The 17232-nt window shown below is 31.7% G+C and overlaps 1 protein-coding gene and 1 pseudogene across 1 annotated transcript in view; both read left to right on the top strand.

Moving 5' to 3' along the window:
* LOC128174613 (uncharacterized) overlaps positions 1-17232 on the top strand; it is a 151616-nt gene that overhangs the window by 32785 nt on the left and 101599 nt on the right. The gene's annotated exons all lie outside the window — the stretch shown is intronic.
* On the top strand, positions 4990-7673 carry LOC128173342 (putative nuclease HARBI1; annotated as a pseudogene).

Genomic DNA, 17232 nt, shown 5'->3' with positions numbered 1-17232 from the left:
TATAAGAGGAAGTAAAATATAGATGAACAGTTGAAGTTCGGTTCTATTGTCTATAGAGTATTATTAGTTAAATCGTTGTAATATAAAAACGCTTCCACCTAAATCGATGTATACAAGTTTCATTCTACCACGTAAATATAGTATAGGGACAAAAAAGTAAAAAAAAATTTTTGGGAAAGCCTATGACTGGGGCTGGTGACAAACAATGTGTGAGTATAGGGATGATATGACGTCAAACATAGTAGGTATTAAGACTACATAAATAGTGTGGAATCAATAGATTTTATGGTGGCTCAATTTTCCTAGACAAAATTGGTGCTAGCTTACATATCTATCATTGACAAATTATGGCATAAAACTTCTTTAAATACTTGATATCGATTTTTCTGATTATTTATTTTCTGTTAAGATATCAAAGATGAAGTTTTGATATTATTTGCTTTTTACAAAGTTATTAGGCAATATCCAATTTATTTTGTTTTGTTTACAGCTACACCAAACTACAATATATAGTTTATATGTTCTACTATGTTTGTAACATCCTACTACAGTTTTACACTATATGGATTACGAGGTCGTACGTTTTTAAATGATTGGCTTAGCATAGTAAAGCGACAATACTAGTATGACCTGACCGAACAATTTTTTAAAAATAAGTAAATCTACAGAAAATGTCAGGAAATAAGGTTATTAAGTCAAAAACTGGCGCAATGCTAAGTGCGCCGTTAATAACAAGGCATAAGTGTTATTTTTTTTTTTTAGCTTTAATTGGACCAGATTGTTTTTTATTTCTTTGACGTAACTTTGATCGTTCTAAATTTTCGTTGATTGACATTTCAGTAATGAAAGTTCAGTAATTGAAATATTATAATTATCGAAAAGTATTGTTATCGGAACCATCTCGAGATTATCAAGCGTACATTTTATTTTCTTGTCAAAACTATTTATCATCAATTGTCAGTAAAAATATTCTATTTTGAGTGTTTACGCATAATAGAAATGTGAGACGTTTACTATGTTCCAAAAGTAACGTATATAATTTGTATTCATTCAGCAGTCAACATTGCTCGTCAGTTTCTTCCTAGCTTTATTCAGTATATCACGAAGAACTGTAAGCTTTTGGGGAAAAAAGTAAAAGAAAAACGCCCATAAACAAAACTGCCCCCTATTGTTACAATACAAGTGACTCTGTATTCCTTACTGCTATCAGATCAGATATGAGAGGACGCATCGTATGTTAACCCGATAAGGTTTGGATTGAGTAATTTGTCGGAAATTGATTTTGTTTGTGTAAAATTTATAGCTTTTTAATCTTTTTTTCTAATATAAAACGAACATCGATAAAACACATTTAATTTTTAATATTTCGTGGAAATTTACGATAAGATAAATTGATCACGATAATTTTGAAAAAAATTAGAGCTTAAGTCGTTGTGAAGCAACGAGTATGTTTTCAGCTGCAGATGAGAGTCGACAAAACAAGTTGTAATGATTAACATATGTGTTTTTTACTTTCACAATAAATAAACCAAGCTTATATTAAATAGCAATATGCCTTATGTCAACTACAACAGCGCACAATATTTAATTGACGTTTAATCTCTAACAACTGCAGAAGATGTAAATAAAATGGGGACATAATTATCTAAGTAATTTCTAAAAAGATAATAAAAGGTAAATATAATGGTTAATTTGTTGCACTCCAGTCCTCCTTAATTTGTCGTTTTGATAAATTATAATAAGGCTTTGTACGATCTGTCTATGCTTTGCTTCCAAGTGCGCTGTTATGATACGTTTATACAGTACAAAATCATAAATAACTGAGGACTTTAAAGAGTATTTGTTTAAAAATTTCAACTGCTTTTTCGCATTCACATGTACTGCTTTCATGAAATTCAAATGCCAGGTTTTACTCAACGTTGACAAGGTCAAGTGTGATACATGTACGTAATGAAATATATATATATATATATATATATATATATATATATATATATATATATATATATATATATATTAACAAAGACCCTTTGAAGTCCTTGGTTATTTATTATTGTTTTTTATAAAGGTATCGTAACAGCGCACTTGGAAGCAAAGCATAGACAGATCGTACAAAGCCTTATTATAATTTATCAAAACGACAAATTATGGAGGACTGGTGTGCAAGAAATTAACCAATAAATTAACCTTTTGTTGTCTTTTTAGAAATGACTAAGATAATTATGTCCATATTTTATTTACATCTTCTGAAATTGTTAGAGATTAAACGTCAATTTAATATCGTGCGCTGTTGTAGTTGACGTAAGGCATATTGCTATTTAATATAAGCTTGGTTTATTTATTGTAAAAGTAAAAACACACATGTTAAAGGGGCATGGTCACGATTTTGGTCAACAATTATTTTTTCGATTTTAATGTTTATAATGCTTCAGAAAGGCATTTTTAAAAGGCAACCAAAATTTGAGTGTCATTTGTTTAGTTATAAGCGAGTTACAGAGCTAACAATTCCTCGCTATGTAAACAAAGCTTTTGTTTACATTTTGAATGTTGAAGTAAAAACTCCAGTTTTATACCTTAAATGAATGTGTTAATCATTAGGAACTGTTCATTTAGGTTTTAAATGAATAAGAATATTGACAAATCATCTTGAAAAAAATAATTTACTGGTATATTGAACCTATGTAAATAAAAACAGGACACGAGCCTTGTTTACATGACGAAGAAATGTGAGCCCTGTATCTTGCTTAAAACTCATCCACGAGCACCCAAATTTCATTCGATCATTAGAAATGCATTCATAAAGCATTGTAATTAATAAAAACAGAAATATAAAATTTGACCCAAATCGTGACCATGCCCCTTTAATTATTCATTATAACTTGTTTTTTCGACTCTCATCTGCAGCTGAAAACATAATCGTTGCTTCACAACGACTTTAGCTCTACTTTTGTCAAAATTATCTTGATGAATTTATCTTATCGTAAATTTCCACGAAATATTAAATATTAAATGTGTTTTATCGATGTTTCGTTTGATATTAGAATAAAGATTAAAAAGCTATAATTTTTTTACCAATTTGGTAGTTAAACAAACCAAATCAATTTCTGACAAATTACTCAATCCAAACCTTATCAGGTTAAAATACGATGCGTCCTCTCATATCTGATCTGATAGCAGTAAGGAAAATAGAGTAACTTGTATTGTAACATTAGGGGGCAGTTTTGCTTAAGGGGGTTTTCCTTTTACTTTTTTCCCAAAAAGCTTACAGTTGTTTGTGATATACTGAATAAAGCTATGAAGGAGCTGATGAGCAATCTTGACTGCTGAATGAATACAAATTAGATACGTTACTTTTGGAACATAGTAAACGTCTCACATTTCTATTATGCATAAACACTCAAAATAAATTATTTTTTTTACTGACAATTGATGATGAATAGTTTTGACAAGAAAATGAAATGTACGATTGAAAATCTCGAAATGGTTCCGATAACATTACTTTTCGATAATTATGATATTTCAATTACTGGCGACCGTTTCACTAACGTATCGGAGATTGTAAACGTAGACGTAAACGTGAACGTTGTACGTAAGTGCGTTTCACTAAGAGTTGCGAGTTGCGAGTTACGATGGAAGTTGCTCTTAAGTCTACGAGCTGTCAGGGGCACTCTTAAATTGATTTACGTGCATGTAAACAAATAAAAATGGCCGCCGTGTTTTATTAGCAGACGACGAGCAGAGAAAACTAATAAGAATAGAACGTGTTTTTCGAGACAGAACAAACCTCTTAGACTTTTTGAATGACATGGAGGTGATCGAGCGGTATCGTCTACCAAGGGAATTTCTTTTCCGCCTCATAGATATTGTCAGGGAGGACGTTGAGCCGGACACCAACAGGAGCCATGCACTCTCAGCTTTCACACAGGTGAATAAATTTACCGAAGACCGAGTCCGACTTGAACTATGTTTATTTCGAGTTATCTGCCGTTATATATTTTATTTAATGAATGGTACATGTACACACGGAGGGAAAATACAACATGCAGTCACAGAAATGTGTTAGTGTCAACTACTATAATACAAAGACCTTATTATATAACTTTTATACTATAAAATCTATATACTTTTAACTTTTTTCCACCTTTTTTTTTTATTAAATTACACATTGACAATGTTCGCTCTATGATTAGGTGTGCAGTAAAGAGAGAGAGAGAGAGAGAGAGAGAGAGAGAGAGAGAGAGTTTATGTAGACCTAGATACGATTTCGCAAACGATATAGCATCTTTTTAAATATAAGAACATTTTAATATTATGTAAAATTTTGTAAATATATATCAAGTAAAATGCAAATTACACCGGTAACACTAATAAGTAACTTGCTTTTTAAAAAAAAATTAGTATAAAACGACAGCAATAACTTGGCATCTTCTGGTGTTTAAAGATGCATATAGTAAATTGATGAGAATACAATAGAAAGTTACATACGTATTCATATAAGTATATTTGAACCAATATAAACCATAACCCCATGAAAAATTATTGTATACTATATGTTATAAAGTATCGTAGTGCACAATAAAAATGAATTCATTCATTTTGGTTGAACGCCGTCTTTCAAGTTTGTACTGAAAATAATGTAAATACCGGGCTTATTATTATATATAAAAGACATTGTGAATATTTGCTGTAAGTGAATCTATGTTTGAATAGTAATTACAACGAAACCAAGGTCCTGATTCTCTTCCAACACCCAACCCCTATCTACATCTACATGTAAATGTATGGCAAGTTCTCTCTCTCTCTCTCTCTCTCTCAGAAACACGTATGAAATAGAGGTTCAATTATTTATGGTACGTACACTATTTTCAGGTTCTAGTGACAGTAAGATAGTTGTCGAAGGCAGCTTTTTTCCCTGAGTGCGGTGACCTACACGGGATTTCTAGAGCTAGTGTTTCTAGAGCAATTGATAACGTGACCAAAAGCATTTGCAATAGGCTCCATAACATCAATTTTCCAACTGGTGTGTACAAGTTAAAATTTCTAGTACATGTACCGCTATACATGTATAGATATCATTGATTTTGGATGTATTAAATATAATTATTACATCTATTGAATTTTAGTACATCTTTGTATATATACATCTACATGAATGGGACGCTCTTTAAAATCAGCATGTTTACTGTTGTAGGCAATGATGCAATTCGTACAAAACATGAATTTTATCAGATTGCGGGATTTCCAAACCTCCTCGGCGCCGTTGATGGGACTTAAATTCCTATCATAGCACCCAAAGACAATGAACCAGAGTACGTCTGTCGGAAGGGCTTCCACGCTATGAACGTACAAGTGGTTGCTGACGCTTCTTTAAGGTGATCATTCTTCTCTTTTCTTTCTTTCATTCAACAAAACTACAATATTATATTACATTAAATGAATACCGAGAAAATCTGTAATTGAAATTCGCATTATTTTTAATTTCAAGGTTTACCAATCTAGTTTGCAAATGGCCTGGGTCAACCCACGATGCGTTCATGTTTTCAAACTCCGCACTGAAAACCCATATGGAAACAAGGTATTGAATTTAATCTGAACAAAATTAATAAAATAAAATTTTTTTATCAATTTTCACGTATATGTTATAAATTTCGAATTTACCGGTTGGCGGTAAATACAAAATCAATTGTCTTGTTGTAAATTCTGTTTTTACTGCCACACGATAAATTAAAAATTTTCTATATTTTAACCATGTTGGTGGCTCGTTGGATCAAAACCCTCACTGGCGTCGGAAGCAAATTGAAAGTGGGGGGGGGGGGGGGGGGGGGGCTAGACAAATCCTCAGAAATATTGAGAAAAAAGCAATTCCAAGAATCATGAAAATCCTAATCCGTGGGGGAGGGGGGGCTAGTATGCTTCTGAATCCAACTTCTCAATCTTTCAAGGTAAATTTAGGAACAATTATCTTCTTTCCTGCGAGGAAAAAGTGGGGGGCTGAACCCTCTATAATCATGCTATGTTTCTAATGGTTAGGTATAACTTTGCAAAAAAAAGGGGTGAGAGGCTACCGACGCCTATGACCCTATACCGTAGCAAATCATAAGAGATCCTATATTTCTATCTTTCCACAGAGTTGACGGTTGGCTTCTTGAAGACTCGGCATATGCATTGCGAAGTTACATGATGACCCCAAAAGCTAACCCGAGCAGCCAGGCAGAGGAAAATTACAACTCCGCCCACAGCAAAACAAGGGTTGTTGTTGAACGGGCTCTTGGTGTTTGCAAATCCAGATTTAGGTAATGATTACTCATGAACAACGATGACCGACGGGATTTAAAAATATACATAATTTTTTTTTCCTTATACAATCATACGATTTTCAACGGGGTCAAACCCAAGAATCAGTGAGGAAACCTACTTTGTTTACTTTCAGGTGTATACATAAATCTGGAGGGATGCTTTTATTTACACCTGCCAAAAGTGTTCAAATACTCACAGCTGTGTTCAAGCTGCACAACCTGTGTATGGATATCAAGCTGCCAGTAGATGACATGTAGCTCAATTTCCATCCAGATCAGGGGGTTCCTCAGCCTGGAGCAAATGCTGACGCTGCTGGCCAGACTGTCCGACAAAGGCTCATCCAGAGATTTGCTCTATAAGTAGTTTTTTGTATTTACAGTCTACTTGCTTGAAAAAAAGACACTTAGATATTTCTATTTGTGATATCAATGAATGTTATTAAGTTATAAACACAGACCAATGTTCAAAACATGGAAATTAAACAAATATACAATTTTCAGTTGTGATAAATAATAATTAAATTAAACACATATACATTTACATATATGTAACATTGACTTTTGACAAATATGTATAAATACATTTCTTTTAGCACATATTGACTTAAATACATGTTAATGAAAATAAGTATGGATATGCCTACAATTATAATTATATCATTTTTTACATTTAAGAGAAAGCATGTATATTGATTTGCACATAAGTTTGCAAATTTGTATGAAATCAGACTATTAGCTAGTGTCAATTTTATCAAATAGTGTATTTTATCTACATAATGACTGTCTTTTGAGTAGGTAAATTAAAAACATTCTTAACAATAAATATCTAATGTCAAACATAACAACGAATGAATACAGGTATATAATCAATGCATGTGAATATGATGAGATGTTGTACATATGCTTCTTTAACAAAACATATTCCAACTTTAAAGCACATGAAAAAAAGTTCTATGCACAAGTATTTAAAATACATGTATGACTAAATTATCGGTATTACTCGCTCATTATGTACAATTTCAATACAGGAGTATATACTATTCAATATGTTTGTACAAATTTAATTGCATATTTGATTTTAATTAATACCTATTGGTAATACAAAGTTAAATTGTTCCATAGTGTTTGTGTTCTAATTTATGAAAAAAACGTCATATGCCAAGTGTGGTTGAAATTGACCCAGTACTGTGCTTCTAGAAAAGCAGCAAAAAATTTGAAAAATGTGCAGACAGACAGACAAACAAAGACCAAACAAAATGTGATCAGCAACATTCATATTGGCTCATGTTGGCTCGAGCCAAGGGGAGGTAAACTTGCAAAAATTCCATATATTATAGGTTTGAGAATACATAAAAACAATTTGAATGTAAATGTAGATTGGCAATTTTGGCACAATGGTTCTGGAGAGGAAGAAAATATTTTAAGAAGAATTTTACCAGCAAAGTTTCCTCGGTCCTATAACACACAAGACCGTGCAGACAAATTGAATACAGCATGGTATTCAATTTGTCAGCATAGCCTGGTATGTTATATAGAATTGATGATATCCAAAAATATGCATTTAATGCTAAAATAAAACCACATTGTAAATGTTGTATTTACACCCACCCAATTATGAATATATACTTCAAATTTAAAATATGACAGACATTTATGGTTTAGATATTTAAAATCAAGATGCAAAAAGTCCTCTTATGACTGGTGACACTGATGGTGTACTGTACTCTGCCCTTGACTCCATCCTCCAATGGACATACTGTTCCATGAGCTCCAGCTTGCGCTTCTCAACTTGCAAATTGCATCTCATGACTTCCAACTTTTCCTCCTCAATCTGTACTATTCTCTGTTGGAGTGAAACTGAAATGCATAGTAAAAAAAGAAGATTTAGACATTAATTGTAATATATGTGCCATGCATAGAAGACGGTACAATAAAACATGTTTATAACAAAGTGCCAGGGATGGGCGATTTTACTTCTATATAAGTGTAATTTGTTATATCCGTCAAGATTACAGCGATTGTAATGAAGTCACTTGGAGACTGACAATCACCTTCCTATAAGCATCAGTTAATTGTAAGTGTGTTTGCTACATGTATAACCATGTTTTACTGTAGCAAGTATCAATCATTTATTTCAATTCCTTACTGTTTTCTGATGAGGTGTTGTTTACTGGCACTGTTCTTCTCCTCTTAGCACTGTCACCTTCATACATTAACATGTATACAGAATCTTTAGCATTTCAAAAACTTAAAGAATTCATATTCAAGCTCCTTTTTACTCAATAAAAGAATGGGAGGAATTAAACAAGATTACCACAGCTAGGCCTTATTGGCCACCTGAGTTTCCATAGCCCATAAACAGAGCTGTCGGGGAGTCTTTTAAGACTTAAAACTTTTCTAAATTTGGCCTGAAGTTCAGAAATACAGTCAAACTTTAAAATATGATTGTTGAACTAACAAGCGATTTGAAGCTTACCGGATGAAGACATTCCAAGAGCCTGTGGCTGGCGATTTTCTTTTATTAATAATTATAAAATAAGTTGAACTTTAATATATCATGTATACATGGTAGATAACAGTTGAGTTTATTTGTATGGTTGTGCTATGTAATTACACACCACTTTATGTTTTACTAAAGTTTAAAAAATGTATATAATTATACATGGTGATGTGTTTTTTTCAAACAAAATAAATGACGTGACTTATTTGTAAAAACTAGGCGAAACATCAGGTGTCATTATGTTAAATTGATTTTTTTTAATGTTTTTTTTAATTTTGTTTACAAATTTTACATGTGCATATTGATGTGCAAAATTGTTTTTTAATTATTACTTTAAAAATATGATATTTTACTACAGTATGTACCATTTATTAATTCTAGTCTTATTTTTAGTGCTAACATGTATTAAATAGAACACTTTATCATACAAAAGTCATTACCTTGTTCTAGTCATATAAATAGTGCTTTGTGTATACATATTTTACACTGTACAATTTTTTTTAGGTCAGGTTTTTATATTAATAATATTATCCTTATTGCTGTAATACATTTTAATTATTTTTTTTATGAAATCAACATTTAGGTGTTTAAAGGTATATTCACAATTCTGTGTAAAAAATGTAGGTAAACTACATTTTTGTAATATTTTTTGTAAAGAGTGAATTTTTTTTTATTTAAAAATAACATGTAGGTCTATGGATAATTATCTATATTAGATTTTTTTTTTTAATTAAAAATGTATAATGACTAATTTTTTTTTAACCAAAAAAATATAACATGTTAGGATCTTATTTTTACAATCTGTAGTTTACAAAAACAATTTTACAAAACTTTATAAAACTATTTTCAAAATATAAGGTGTAATTTTATATTATGTAATTAATTTCTTAAGATACCATTTTACTGTTACTGTAGTATAATATCATATGTATACTTTTTATTTTATTCATACGATGCAGTGTCATCCTTTCATAAATTTTGTAAAAAAAAAAAACAATCTTTTTTTCTGTTGTTCTATGGAGAAGGGAAAGATAATTTGAAAAGCCAGGCTGTAGAGTTATCGTTCTTTTTGCAGTGATAAAAAGGGAAAAAACCAACAGACAATGATGGGTTTAAGAAAAAAGACATAAATATTTGAAAAGCAAAAAAAAAATCAGAATATTTTCATCTTTTTTTTTATATAGATGTCAGATTTCCTATGCAAGTACTGCGTTTTAATATTTAAGAATCACCTTGAAGGTCAAATGCATGAAGATGGACATAACCGTCTAATGCTATCGAATAATGATGATGATGACTCGGTAATGATATATAATTGTTATCAGTAACAAATCTTAATTACATAATCATACATTTTTACTCAGTTAAGAATATTAATTATAAAAATCAACGATTTCATCTGACTATGAATTACGGAAGTATCGCATCCTTAAACGTTTTCAATTTTAAAATTATAATCGAATTATTGTTTCCGGATTAATCAAGAAAGACGAAGTAAGTAGTAAAATCATAAAAAAGACCATTACACTATTGAGATTAAATTACATGTTCATTTTCTGATTACACATCAATATTTTTAAACTAGATGAACACCTTCTTCTTATGCGGATACTGTGGATTATTGTTTGACGATGACAACGAAGGTCAAAGACACGACAGTGAACACGAACTTCATCATGACGGTGAAAAGGGGGCAACATCCCACTCAAAAACAGTTATTATTTTTTACTTGCTTTTTTTATTGATAACGTGCAACATTAAAGAAGAATGGAATATTATTACATTGCATATTTCAAAGCAAATATACACACCCTCGTTTATAATTGAGGCACACTAAAAAAAAAGAATTGCAGGAGTGAGTTTATCAAGCAATGGACACAAATTAACCATGCATTGGAGAAGTTTCAGTGCATGGTTTTTGTTCTCTTATAGTTAACAAGGTACACATTCCATGCGTTATACCTCAACATGTGTATAAAGTACAATATTTTTTTTAAAAATAATTGATACAACCACTTTTTTGTTGATCAAGCTGTACATGTTTGAAGATAGAACATTTTTTTTAATACAAAATTCCTGTAGGTGTTGGCACGATAAAAGATTCTCTCACTGACAAAATATTCATTACAAAGACACTAGTCTAAATTCCAGACTGTAACCTTAAAACAAATCAAAAACAGTAATTTAATGAATTTTATTTTTCCGAACATCTAAATTTTTGCATAAAAATAAGAATTTTTTTTAATCCTCTACTGGCACTGTACCAGTTATCGGCTAAAATTTAACGTTTTCTTATCGTAATTCCTTGGTTCTTGATAATTTTGGATAAAACTTGACATACTTTAAAAAGTGAACTCCTTATTTATCAATCTGTTAGTTTATATCATTATTTAGAACCCAAAACATCTTGTTTTGTGCTTTTAAGTATGCCCCGAATTTGCCGAGTTATTACGATTTACTGTACCAGTTATCGGCTTCGTGATAATAACATAGTAAAATCCGTGTTCATGTTGATTTTATACTCTGCTAAATGTAGTTTGAATTATGCCCCTTGTGAGGTCAGACTAAAGTATTCGGGGTCATGATACATTATAAACAAAACCCATAAAATAATTCGTTTATTATCATACGGTAATACACCAAATCGTATACTCGTGCAATCAGGCGTTCAATTGCGCTACGAATCTCTAGGAAATTCGTGAATTCCATTTGTTTATACATGTTAAATGTATTGAATTTATATGTCAAATCAAAGAAGGGATATAACTAGAGACGAGCTCGTTGCAAGCAACGATTAGGTCTTCCGTCGTAGCTGCGTCATACTTGTGACGTAATACAAAAATTGATACCTGACCATGGTGCAATATTAGATGTGTAAACACTGTGTAAAAGAAACAAAGTACATGTATATAAGCAAATACAGATCTTTCAAAGTTGTCTGAAGTTTGATTCGCCGCATGTTGTTTTTTTGCATGTGCATTTTATTTTGAGAAACTTATCTAATCATCATAATTGACTCAATATACACAGAATATGGACGACGATTATAATCACACAGTGGGTATGCCCGGTATGAACGTAAAAAGACCAAACATTTTACTCGCATTTTTAATCGAAAGCAAGGGCCAATGAATCTTTTAGAATGTATGCGGAGATCCTCGAAATTTTACAGGGGGTTCTGAAGAATAATTTTGTTTTTTGAGGGGGGGGGGGGGGAGGGGCATGCGCGGATAAACAGTTATTATTTTTTACTTGCTTTTTTTATTGATAACGTGCAACATTAAAGAAGAATGGAATATTATTACATTGCATATTTCAAAGCAAATATACACACCCTCGTTTATAATTGAGGCACACTAAAAAAAAAAGAATTGCAGGAGTGAGTTTATCAAGCAATGGACACAAATTAACCATGCATTGGAGAAGTTTCAGTGCATGGTTTTTGTTCTCTTATAGTTAACAAGGTACACATTCCATGCGTTATACCTCAACATGTGTATAAAGTACAATATTTTTTTTAAAAATAATTGATACAACCACTTTTTTGTTGATCAAGCTGTACATGTTTGAAGATAGAACATTTTTTTTAATCCAAAATTCCTGTAGGTGTTGGCACGATAAAAGATTCTCTCACTGACAAAATATTCATTACAAAGACACTAGTCTAAATTCCAGACTGTAACCTTAAAACAAATCAAAAACAGTAATTTAATGAATTTATTTTTCCGAACATCTAAATTTTTGCATAAAAATAAGAATTTTTTTTAATCCTCTACTGGCACTGTACCAGTTATCGGCTAAAATTTAACGTTTTCTTATCGTAATTCCTTGGTTCTTGATAATTTTGGATAAAACTTGACATACTTTAAAAAGTGAACTCCTTATTTATCATTTAAAGTGAACTCCTTATTTATCAATCTGTTAGTTTATATCATTATTTAGAACCCAAAACATCTTGTTTTGTGCTTTTAAGTATGCCCCGAATTTGCCGAGTTATTACGATTTACTGTACCAGTTATCGGCTTCGTGATAATAACATAGTAAAATCCGTGTTCATGTTGATTTTATACTCTGCTAAATGTAGTTTGAATTATGCCCCTTGTGAGGTCAGACTAAAGTATTCGGGGTCATGATACATTATAAACAAAACCCATAAAATAATTCGTTTATTATCATACGGTAATACACCAAATCGTATACTCGTGCAATCAGGCGTTCAATTGCGCTACGAATCTCTAGGAAATTCGTGAATTCCATTTGTTTATACATGTTAAATGTATTGAATTTATATGTCAAATCAAAGAAGGGATATAACTAGAGACGAGCTCGTTGCAAGCAACGATTAGGTCTTCCGTCGTAGCTGCGTCATACTTGTGACGTAATACAAAAATTGATACCTGACCATGGTGCAATATTAGATGTGTAAACACTGTGTAAAAGAAACAAAGTACATGTATATAAGCAAATACAGATCTTTCAAAGTTGTCTGAAGTTTGATTCGCCGCATGTTGTTTTTTTGCATGTGCATTTTATTTTGAGAAACTTATCTAATCATCATAATTGACTCAATATACACAGAATATGGACGACGATTATAATCACACAGTGGGTATGCCCGGTATGAACGTAAAAAGACCAAACATTTTACTCGCATTTTTAATCGAAAGCAAGGGCCAATGAATCTTTTAGAATGTATGCGGAGATCCTCGAAATTTTACAGGGGGTTCTGAAGAATAATTTTGTTTTTTGAGGGGGGGGGGGGGGGGGAAGGGGCATGCGCGGATAAACAGTTATTATTTTTTACTTGCTTTTTTTATTGATAACGTGCAACATTAAAGAAGAATGGAATATTATTACATTGCATATTTCAAAGCAAATATACACACCCTCGTTTATAATTGAGGCACACTAAAAAAAAAAGAATTGCAGGAGTGAGTTTATCAAGCAATGGACACAAATTAACCATGCATTGGAGAAGTTTCAGTGCATGGTTTTTGTTCTCTTATAGTTAACAAGGTACACATTCCATGCGTTATACCTCAACATGTGTATAAAGTACAATATTTTTTTTTAAAAATAATTGATACAACCACTTTTTTGTTGATCAAGCTGTACATGTTTGAAGATAGAACATTTTTTTTAATCCAAAATTCCTGTAGGTGTTGGCACGATAAAAGATTCTCTCACTGACAAAATATTCATTACAAAGACACTAGTCTAAATTCCAGACTGTAACCTTAAAACAAATCAAAAACAGTAATTTAATGAATTTATTTTTCCGAACATCTAAATTTTTGCATAAAAATAAGAATTTTTTTTAATCCTCTACTGGCACTGTACCAGTTATCGGCTAAAATTTAACGTTTTCTTATCGTAATTCCTTGGTTCTTGATAATTTTGGATAAAACTTGACATACTTTAAAAAGTGAACTCCTTATTTATCAATCTGTTAGTTTATATCATTATTTAGAACCCAAAACATCTTGTTTTGTGCTTTTAAGTATGCCCCGAATTTGCCGAGTTATTACGATTTACTGTACCAGTTATCGGCTTCGTGATAATAACATAGTAAAAATCCGTGTTCATGTTGATTTTATACTCTGCTAAATGTAGTTTGAATTATGCCCCTTGTGAGGTCAGACTAAAGTATTCGGGGTCATGATACATTATAAACAAAACCCATAAAATAATTCGTTTATTATCATACGGTAATACACCAAATCGTATACTATTCAATACATAATCGTGCAATCAGGCGTTCAATTGCGCTACGAATCTCTAGGAAATTCGTGAATTCCATTTGTTTATACATGTTAAATGTATTGAATTTATATGTCAAATCAAAGAAGGGATATAACTAGAGACGAGCTCGTTGCAAGCAACGATGAGGTCTTCCGTCGTAGCTGCGTCATACTTGTGACGTAATACAAAAATTGATACCTGACCATGGTGCAATATTAGATGTGTAAACACTGTGTAAAAGAAACAAAGTACATGTATATAAGCAAATACAGATCTTTCAAAGTTGTCTGAAGTTTGATTCGCCGCATGTTGTTTTTTTGCATGTGCATTTTATTTTGAGAAACTTATCTAATCATCATAATTGACTCAATATACACAGAATATGGACGACGATTATAATCACACAGTGGGTATGCCCGGTATGAACGTAAAAAGACCAAACATTTTACTCGCATTTTTAATCGAAAGCAAGGGCCAATGAATCTTTTAGAATGTATGCGGAGATCCTCGAAATTTTACAGGGGGTTCTGAAGAATAATTTTGTTTTTTGAGGGGGGGGGGGGGGGGGAAGGGGCATGCGCGGATAAACAGTTATTATTTTTTACTTGCTTTTTTTATTGATAACGTGCAACATTAAAGAAGAATGGAATATTATTACATTGCATATTTCAAAGCAAATATACACACCCTCGTTTATAATTGAGGCACACTAAAAAAAAAAGAATTGCAGGAGTGAGTTTATCAAGCAATGGACACAAATTAACCATGCATTGGAGAAGTTTCAGTGCATGGTTTTTGTTCTCTTATAGTTAACAAGGTACACATTCCATGCGTTATACCTCAACATGTGTATAAAGTACAATATTTTTTTTAAAAATAATTGATACAACCACTTTTTTGTTGATCAAGCTGTACATGTTTGAAGATAGAACATTTTTTTTAATCCAAAATTCCTGTAGGTGTTGGCACGATAAAAGATTCTCTCACTGACAAAATATTCATTACAAAGACACTAGTCTAAATTCCAGACTGTAACCTTAAAACAAATCAAAAACAGTAATTTAATGAATTTATTTTTCCGAACATCTAAATTTTTGCATAAAAATAAGAATTTTTTTTAATCCTCTACTGGCACTGTACCAGTTATCGGCTAAAATTTAACGTTTTCTTATCGTAATTCCTTGGTTCTTGATAATTTTGGATAAAACTTGACATACTTTAAAAAGTGAACTCCTTATTTATCAATCTGTTAGTTTATATCATTATTTAGAACCCAAAACATCTTGTTTTGTGCTTTTAAGTATGCCCCGAATTTGCCGAGTTATTACGATTTACTGTACCAGTTATCGGCTTCGTGATAATAACATAGTAAAAATCCGTGTTCATGTTGATTTTATACTCTGCTAAATGTAGTTTGAATTATGCCCCTTGTGAGGTCAGACTAAAGTATTCGGGGTCATGATACATTATAAACAAAACCCATAAAATAATTCGTTTATTATCATACGGTAATACACCAAATCGTATACTATTCAATACATAATCGTGCAATCAGGCGTTCAATTGCGCTACGAATCTCTAGGAAATTCGTGAATTCCATTTGTTTATACATGTTAAATGTATTGAATTTATATGTCAAATCAAAGAAGGGATATAACTAGAGACGAGCTCGTTGCAAGCAACGATTAGGTCTTCCGTCGTAGCTGCGTCATACTTGTGACGTAATACAAAAATTGATACCTGACCATGGTGCAATATTAGATGTGTAAACACTGTGTAAAAGAAACAAAGTACATGTATATAAGCAAATACAGATCTTTCAAAGTTGTCTGAAGTTTGATTCGCCGCATGTTGTTTTTTTGCATGTGCATTTTATTTTGAGAAACTTATCTAATCATCATAATTGACTCAATATACACAGAATATGGACGACGATTATAATCACACAGTGGGTATGCCCGGTATGAACGTAAAAAGACCAAACATTTTACTCGCATTTTTAATCGAAAGCAAGGGCCAATGAATCTTTTAGAATGTATGCGGAGATCCTCGAAATTTTACAGGGGGTTCTGAAGAATAATTTTGTTTTTTGAGGGGGGGGGGGAAGGGGCATGCGCGGATAAACAGTTATTATTTTTTACTTGCTTTTTTTATTGATAACGTGCAACATTAAAGAAGAATGGAATATTATTACATTGCATATTTCAAAGCAAATATACACACCCTCGTTTATAATTGAGGCACACTAAAAAAAAAAGAATTGCAGGAGTGAGTTTATCAAGCAATGGACACAAATTAACCATGCATTGGAGAAGTTTCAGTGCATGGTTTTTGTTCTCTTATAGTTAACAAGGTACACATTCCATGCGTTATACCTCAACATGTGTATAAAGTACAATATTTTTTTTAAAAATAATTGATACAACCACTTTTTTGTTGATCAAGCTGTACATGTTTGAAGATAGAACATTTTTTTTAATCCAAAATTCCTGTAGGTGTTGGCACGATAAAAGATTCTCTCACTGACAAAATATTCATTACAAAGACACTAGTCTAAATTCCAGACTGTAACCTTAAAACAAATCAAAAACAGTAATTTAATGAATTTATTTTTCCGAACATCTAAATTTTTGCATAAAAATAAGAATTTTTTTTAATCCTCTACTGGCACTGTACCAGTTATCGGCTAAAATT

This window comes from Crassostrea angulata, chromosome 2, assembly GCF_025612915.1.
Source record: "Crassostrea angulata isolate pt1a10 chromosome 2, ASM2561291v2, whole genome shotgun sequence".
Classification (NCBI taxonomy): Eukaryota; Metazoa; Mollusca; class Bivalvia; order Ostreida; family Ostreidae; genus Magallana; species Magallana angulata.
Note: the sequence above shows the minus strand (reverse complement) of the source record. Positions and strands in the feature narration are given on the sequence as shown.